Genomic DNA, 8,869 nt, shown 5'->3' with positions numbered 1-8,869 from the left:
GTGGGAAGGTAAAACGGAGCTGCCACTCTGTTTTTTGTGGGGTTTTTTTGCGGTTCGCAGGCCTCTCACTGCTGTGGCTTCTCCCGTTGCGGAGCACAGGCTCCGGACACACAGGCTCAGCGGCCATGGCTCACGGGCCCAGCCGCTCCGCGGCATATAGGGATCCTCCCGGACCGGGACACGAACCCGCGTCCCCTGCATCGGCAGGCGGACTCTCAACCACTGCGCCACCAGGGAAGCCCGGAGCTGCCACTCTGGAAAACAGTTTGTCAGTTTCTTAAAAACTTAGACATGTAAGTATCATATGACTTAGCAATTGAACTCATGGGCATTTATCCCCGAGAAATGAAGAATTATGTTCCTACAAAAACTTGTACACAAATGTTTCTAGCAGTTTACTCATAATAGCCAAAAACTGGGAAAACCCAGATATCCTTTAATGGGTGAATGGTTAAACAAACTGGAATAATAGTCAACAATGAAAAGGAATGAACTTTTGATACACACACAACCTGTGTTTATCTCCAGAGCATAATGCTGAGTGAAAAGAGCCAGTCCCCAGAGGTTACACAGTCCCCAGATTCCATTTATATAATATTCTTTTTTTTTTTCTTGGTTTGTTTGGGGTTTTTTTTGCGGTACGCGGGCCTCTCACTGCTGTGGCCTCTCCCGTTGCGGAGCGCAGGCTCCGGACGCGCAGGCTCAGCGGCCATGGCTCACGGGCCCAGCCGCTCCGCAGTATGTGGGATCTTCCCGGACCGGGGCACGAACCCGTGTCCCCTGCATCAGCAGACGGACTCTCAACCAATGCGCCACCAGGGAAGCCCAAAACTGGGTTCTTCTTAAGGATACTTCTTCTCTAGTTCATTGCCACCCTCATTTTATACAAGGCAGTTGTGGACTGCAGGTGAGGAGGGCTCTGGCGGAATGAAATCGTTACTGTTGATTATCTTGTTCTTTGAATATTCAGTAAAGAAATGGCAAGATGGTGGAACTACAAAAAAATGGAACTGTATGAAGGCTCAGGTATCTTTGTACATTTTCCTAGGCAATATCCTCTCTACTCTCTATCATATTCTGATTCTTTCTTTAGCACCAAATATAGGACCCATGTAGCTATTGGTCTTGCTCCTCCAGCAAACTTTTCCTTCCCATGCTTCTCCATTTGGCTATATGTGGCATGGTAGTCGGCGGCAGTGGGCCTGTGGATAGGGATCCAATCAACCAACCTATCCCATATTTTGGCCACAGTGACTGGTCCAAAGTGTCGGCACACACGGACAAGAGGATACATGGACATTTGGCATGAGTTCTTTTCATCCACTAGGATTGCTAAATTGGCACTTGCAGCCTCCATGCCCCCTGCCACACAGAGAGGACCTCTCTGCAGCCCGAGTGTGGCCAGCACAAAGCTTGGCAGAGGTGAGAGACAGACAGACAGACAGAGTACTATTTGGGCTGAGTTCCGGGGAGCCCCTGAGGCTCTGTTCCCAGCAGCTCATCCTTCCCAGGCAATTCCACTTTTTGCAGAAGCAAATTCTAGTAGAGTTTTTTGGCACGTGCACCACCCAAAATTCCAGATGAACACATATTCCTTATAGAGTTTTCCCTGGTCTCCATGGCTTCTCTTCCCTTTTCCTGTTCTTGATTTGGAATTTACTTATGTGATCTAAGACTGACAGTCACAACCTGAAACCCCGGGAAACACTTTTCCACCTAGGGATCTGGTGAACTTACAGAAAATCTTCAGGGGGCCCCTGAGTAGGCTGCTTCTCTCCTCTGAGTGTCTTTGGATGCTTCAGCCAGCCATGGAGTTGAGTCAGAGGAAGGGTAACAGCACGAATCTGCTGGTTTATAGCCTGAAAGAAATATTTGGGTAGGAATACACTTTTTTTTTTCCAATATAGAAGAAACCTCCAAGAATCAAGCCAAATGGTTTTGAGAAACATTTTGTGGTGGTACACTGATTGGGTGCTAGGACACCTCCATCTTTGGCTCCCATATTCCCTGATTTATTTTGACACCAGAACGTCTGTAAGTGCCGCCACCCAGCCACATGCTAACTTTTTTGTCTATGCAAGGGTGTAAACTGCATATACTTTATTTCAATTAGCTTAACTGTTTTTGGTATTTAGTACTAATTGTCTTAATTAGCTTCCAAAGCACAACAATGCCGACAATGGTAATGACTACATCTTATCCATATGGTTACAGAAGACAGATGACTTAATTTCCCATCCTCAGGCTGTGTGAGTCCCAGGAGGAGGACTGAGCAGATGTGAGAGGAGGAAGATGTAAGTCTTCCAGAGAGCTGCTGGCCTTGAGTGCAAAACCTGAACATCAAGAAGAGATGAGGAGGTGATGGACAGGGGAATAAAACAGGAGAATGAAGGATTTACGGAGAACTTGGGTCATCTGTTTTCTTTTTCTTTTTTTAATATATTTATTTATTTATTTTTGGCTGCATTGGATCTTTGTTGTTGTGCGTGGGCTTTCGCCAGTTGTGGCGAGCGGGGGCTACTCTTCGTTGCGGTGCACGGGCTGCTCACTCTGGTGGCTTCTCTTATTGTGGAGCATGGGCTCTAGGTGCACAGGCTTCAGCAGTTGTGGCACGTGGGCTCAGTAGTTGTGGCTTGCCGGCTCTAGAGCGCAGGCTCAGCAATTGTGGCACATGGGCTTAGTTGCTCCACGGCACGTGGGATCTTCCCAGACCAGGGCTCGAACCCGTGTCCCCTGCATTGGCAGGCAGATTCTTAACCACTGTGCCACCAGGGAAGCCCGGGTCATCTATTTTCTTAATGTGCATATCATGGAGTGATCCTGGGTGAATAATAATAACAAAAAATTTCCCAGTGCCAGCAGGCTATATTGGCTCTGATCTGAAGAGGCAATGTTTGAAGACCAAATCGTAGGAGGCTGAAAGTGAGAAATGCCCCATAGCGCAATCTGTCTTGGGAAAAGTTGGTACCAGTCAAAACCTGGGTGACATTTCTTGGGGAAATCTGGCTTAGACGAAGTTCATAGCTAGTGCCTGGCATTTATTGGGAGCTTAATATATGTTTTAATCAGCACCTGTCAGAAAATCCTTTGGGGTCAATCTTCAAAATATATCTAGACCCTGACACTTAGCACCTACTTAAATGGCTGCTCTCCAGCTCTGATCCACCATCCTCTTTGACCTGCCTGCCCCTACCAGCCTCTTGCCTTGTCTTCCTGCATCTACCCTCAGCCCCTACAGTTTATTCTGAACACAGCAGTCAGAGGAATCTTTTAAAACATAAATCATATCATTTCACTGTGCTTCTCAGAACCGTCTGATAGCTCCCATCTCAGAATAAGAGTCGGAGTCCTTGTGATGACTGGCAGCGTCCTCCTACCTGACCTCATCTGCTCCTGCTTTCCGCCACTCTCTCCACTGAGCCTTCCCTCAGTGTCCCTGGCACGCCCACACTTGACGGCTGCATCACCCAATTCTGTACCCACCAGCCCCATGTGGCTAGTGACTCTCATATTGGACAGGGCACAGATGGAGTATTTCCACCATCACAGACAGTCCTACTGGACAGGGCTGCCCTAAGACTTTACCTTGGCTGGAAAGCTCTTTCCAAAGACATCCACATGGCAAACTCCCTCAAATCCTGACTCTGCTCAAATGCCACCTTTTCCAAGAAGCCTCCTGCTGAAACCACCCAATTTAAAATCTCACCCCACAACCTAGTTCCCTATCAATCATTCCTGCTCCCCTCACTCTGCTCTATTTTTTCTATAGCACTTAACACCTTATAGCACTTTATATGGTTTAGTTATTTATTATGCTCGTGGATTATTGTCAGTCCCCCCATGAAAATGTATGCTCTAAGAATAAGGGTTTTTGCCATTTTTGTCCGCTGCTGTATCCCCAGCATCTAGAACAGTGCCTGGCACAGAGTAAACACTCGTGAAATAATTGTCAAAGGAATTAGTCAATGGATCAACATATTTTTTGATCACCTGCTGTATCCCAGGCTCTGTGCTAGGCACTGGGGATACATAGAAGAGTGAAATAGACCCTGTTCCTGCTGTCATGAAGTTTCTAGTCTAGTGGGAGAGATAAGTAAACAAACAAGTACCTAAAACAAATTCTGGGGAGTTCTATAGAAGAGACAAACAGGGAGCAGAAATAGATAATATAGCGTGTGTGTGTGTGTGTGTGTGTCTGGGTGTGTGTGTTGCGGTGAGGAGACTTTTTGATGAGGACAGGCCAGCTATGTAATGAAGGGTGGAGGGAGGGGTCATTGCAGGGAGGGGTTGAAGAGTATTTTAGAGGAAAGAGCACGTGCAGAGGCCCTGACACAGGCAGACATTCATGCAAAGGTGCGTGAACAGCGCATGTAAGATGCCCGTGAATTAGGAATCGTAGGTCAGTCACTGTCATCACAGGCCTGCCTTCTGTGGCAATGCTACTCAGAGTGTGATCTTGAATGAGCGGTGTTCGAATCATCTGGCATCTTGTTAGAAATGCATTCACAAGACCAACCCCATACTTGGGAATCTGTTTTTAACAAGCCCTTCAGGTGATCCTGACTCTCACTGTTCTTTAACGTTGTGCCTCTTTATAGAATCCAAGCACATGGCGGGCATCCATACCCATTATTGGAATGAATGGATGAATGAATGAATGAAAGGATGATGAGGGGATATGTGTAAGCTGAGGCTCAGACGATAATTAACATGAAACACAAAGAGATTCTTTCTTTATTGAGCCAAAGGTCAATCATTAAGTGCAAGAATGAAAAAGAAGGAAATAACCTAAGTGTCGGAGGAACTCAGAGATTTAGATGTAGAGAGGAGGGTGAAAGGTATGCCTGACAGGGGAGAGCAAAGCTTTGAGACTGACAGGAGCATGACTTGATCATGGCAGAGAGGAGACCACCGGCCGGAAAGGACAGTTTGTGTGAGAGGAAGTGGGAAGGATGCTGGAAGATGGGCAGGTCTTTACTGCTGGGGTAGCAAGTACACAGGAGGCAAGCTGGCCTCCAGATGTTTCAGGAAGGTAGTGTTGTCATTTGCAAGGTGATTGGAGTGACAAAACATAGTGGTCTTGGCATTACTTACAGAATGACTTGGCTATGCACTCAGTGCTGAGAAGAGCAGGAAGGTACTGCCACCACCTAGCATTTTCTACACGCCACACGCTCTTCTAAGCCTTTTACATGCATATGCTCGTTCAATCCTTGCAATCCAGTGAGGTAGCTACTCTTTTATTCGACCAATGAAGGGACTGTGGCACAGAGAGTTCAGTAACTTGCCCAAGGTCACCCAGCCCATAAGTGTTCAAGCCGGTATTGAATCCAGGCGGTCTGGTTCCACTGGACGTTGCTGCCTGACTACACTCTGAGTCCAAAAGACCTTGGGAAACATCTCTGCCTTGCTGCTCACCAGTCCCCTTGGAGGCTATCTTGGGGTGGGGGAGGGGCACTTCAGAAAGCCCCTCTTTCCTAGCTCCTTCTTCCTCCCCTGGTGGTCTGGTGGTCCTGCCCCTGGTCCCACTCCTCACCCCCTACCCTCAGGTTCCTGTGGTTGATGGGTGGGATGGTGCAAGTAGGAGGAGGGGCTGGGGGCCTGGTCCCGGGTCTGGACAGGGATGGAGTTGGATTTTATAGGGCCTGAAGTTTATGCTATCTGGGGAGTCTCCTTTAAGAAAACAAAATACAAAAATGTCTTGTTTGGTAAATTTTATAAAATCATTGACCTTGTGAGTTCTTGTAGAACCCCTCTGTCCCCACCCGGGGCCTCCGAGGGGGCCTCATTAGCTTCTCAGAAAAGCTGCTTCTGGTTCTGTGCCTGTGTTTTTCCAGCCATCCCAGAGTGGAAAGACTAGTGTCTTTCTCTTGCTAATGTCCATCTCCTTTGAGAGCAAAAGTGCATGAATACGTTCCTGGAATCTCTTTTTCTCACCTCACCAAAGCCCTGGGGTGGCCTTTTATCATCCTAGCTAGGGAGAGAACAAGGAAACCCCATCCTGCCACCTTTAGGAGAATAGGGGTTTATCAAGAGGGCAAGGCAGTAGGTGGAGGCCCCTGCAGTGTTTGAGTCCAAAGTTAGGACCCCACTGCTGTGAAAAAGGAGCTGGCATTCTCCCGGCTGGGCTCCAAGGGACAGGCTGCCATCGGTTGCAACAAATGACCCCAGTTCCTTCCCTTGCGCTGGTTTCGTACTTATTTTAGCTCGTTTCTGCACATGTTTGATAAACACAGTCCAGTCAGGGAGTGGTCTTGCTGTAGCCTCATCAGGGACCTGGCCTTTTGTATAAGTAATTTAGCAGGTAGCAAAGCTAGATATGTAGCTTCTAGAGCCCTTTCCTGGGCCCCTCGGGGCTGGCAGGGCTATGCCAGAAACTGGTTCTGGGGTGTTCTTAAAACAGGGAGTGTCCGTTGAGGGATTTGGACAGGATTGAAGCCAGGAGAGGCAGTGAGACAAGCCAGGGGGTGGGGTAGGGACCTGGCTTGAGGTGACGGATGAGGCATGAATCTGGGAGATGTGGGATCAGGCTCAAACATTCTCCACCATCAATACCCACCATGGGAGATTCTAAATCAAAGAATGTGTCACTCCAAAGGGTGTAACATGTGGTCTCAGCTAATGTGCTGTCAACTTCGCTGTGGTTCTCCTGGGACTCCACTGAAAGGGCTCACTTGATATTTAAATATTCCCCTTTTTCATTTCCTCCTCTCTCTTTCTCTCAGGAAATTGACTGTAAATGGCAACTTTACAGACAGTCCTGATCTGCAAATTAAGCTGAACCAGCAGTCCTGGGATTTACAATCATAACCTCGTGGAATTGAACTATTAACTAATCCAAGCACACGTATATTTAGTCTCCAACCCTGGTTTTAGCAATTTCCAGCGGCACCTCGTCCGTCAGTAATTCTAAAATGGCTGGAATTGCTGCTGCCTCTTTAATCAGGTCTCAGGACCGAGGAGGCTGAGAGGCTCCTGTTTTCTGCCTCCTTCATGTTTTCTCTGGAAGAATTGCAGAGGCCTGGATTGGATGTCTTTTTTTTTTTTTTTTTTTTTTTTTTTACCATCCCTTGGGGAATCATGTGATAAGAATCAAAGTCTGAAGATGTTCAAGTCTCTTGAAATGTGTCCGTTCCTTTTAAGAAGGACCACATCATTTGAAAAAGCAGCAGGACAACAGGCAGAGCTCACCTAGAAACGGAAATGACCAGTGAGTTGTAAAAGAAATACTTGTTCAAGGTAACATGTCAATAAGGCAGATTGACCTTGAGAGCAGGAGTTGTTTTTTTTATCAAGGTCTCCGTGGAGCTAATACTAGTCCTGACTCTAAATGTGTGGACCTGGGCTGGGATGTCTCCCTTCTGATTCAGGTTGCTTTTGCTCAGCGGTTGCTAAGGGATGGGGATTTTAGGTGGTGGATGTCCAGCATTAAGTAACATCATGAGAAAGGGATTCTGATTAGAGTCACACTGGCTTGAATCCCAGCTTTACCATTTACTTAATCTCTCTGTGTCTCACTTTCCACATTTCTCAAGGGGATAAGATTGATTATCTGCCTTTTGGGGTTGTCATGAGAACTGTGTCTGGCACATAGTTATATAAGTGTTTATTGTTATGAGGATGAATTTATTTTCAATGATTCTGGTTAAAGAGAAGGTCTCAGTATGATGCTAACATGTCTTTAACACCCTTTCTAGGCATTTGCTAATTTCTCTTTAATAGAGAGCAGGGCTTAGTTTCAGAGTTAGCTAGACTGTAATGATACTGTTTTTCATTATATTTATTTTTATGGTTACCTCCTATTTATATGGCGAGTGAAACTGGCTTTCTCTTTATAACAGTGACATAACTTTAAAAAAAATTAAAAAAATTAAATTGAAGTATAGTTGATTTACAATATTGTGTTAGTTTCAGGTATACAGCAGAGTGATTCAGTTGCCTATATATATTTTTTCAGATTATTTTCCATTATAAGTTATTATAAGATATTGACTATAGTTCTCTCTGTTGTAAAGTAAATCCTTGTTGTTTATCTATTTTATGTATAGTAGTTTGTATCTATTAATCCCATACTCCTCATTTATCCCTCCCACCCCCCCTTTCCCCTTTGGTAACCATAAGTTTGTTTTCTAGTGACATAACTTTACCTAAATAAAATGTAAGTTGATTTAAACAAAAATATTAAGAAAATGGTAGATATAAGTGGAAAATGAAGAAGGTAAAATGATTACGGTGGGACATAACTGACGGAAGTAGTAGACTAGGTCACTTTGTCTAAAAGAATTTCCAGCACAAAAATATTGAGATTGGTGACATCTTTGGGCATTTTTACATTCAGGGTGAGGGTGCTTAGCAGGAAGTTTCCTCTGGCTTCCTCCTGGCTTCTTTTTTTCTTTCACTTGTGAACGGCCACAGAGATGAGTCACTGGGTCAGTCGAGTGACTGCCCCATCCTATGCCCACGCCCTCCCCATGACCCTACCCCCTCCAACCTCTGGGAGCGGGGCTCCCAGGGGAAACAGGCAGACTGATCCTCAGTGCAGGGCACTGGAGTGGGGCTGTCACACTATACGGGAAAGTGGAATTTTGAAAAACTGATTATTTTGATCGATCGTGAACAACTGATAGATACGGCCTGGGTGAGCCTGAACCCATGGCTTCCCTCTCCAGACACTAGACTCCTCACTCCTAAGTGAGAAAGAGCAGATCTGCCAAGTCTCAGGAAAGCAAAGGGAATGAGCATCTGCTATTTCCACTGAGGGAGAAGGCTGGGCAAAATTGAACCGAGGCAGAAAGACCTGAAGAACGTGTTTTTAGATACCATGGACGAATTGATTTAAAAAGATGGAAATGTAAAAGTTTGGAAATGA

The sequence above is a fragment of the Aethalodelphis obliquidens genome, unplaced genomic scaffold, assembly GCF_003676395.1.
Source record: "Aethalodelphis obliquidens isolate GAN/ISIS:26980383/991018 unplaced genomic scaffold, ASM367639v1 scaffold2, whole genome shotgun sequence".
NCBI lineage: Eukaryota > Metazoa > Chordata > Mammalia > Artiodactyla > Delphinidae > Aethalodelphis > Aethalodelphis obliquidens.
The sequence above is the reverse complement of the archived record's forward strand: the minus strand, read 5'-3'. Positions refer to the sequence as shown.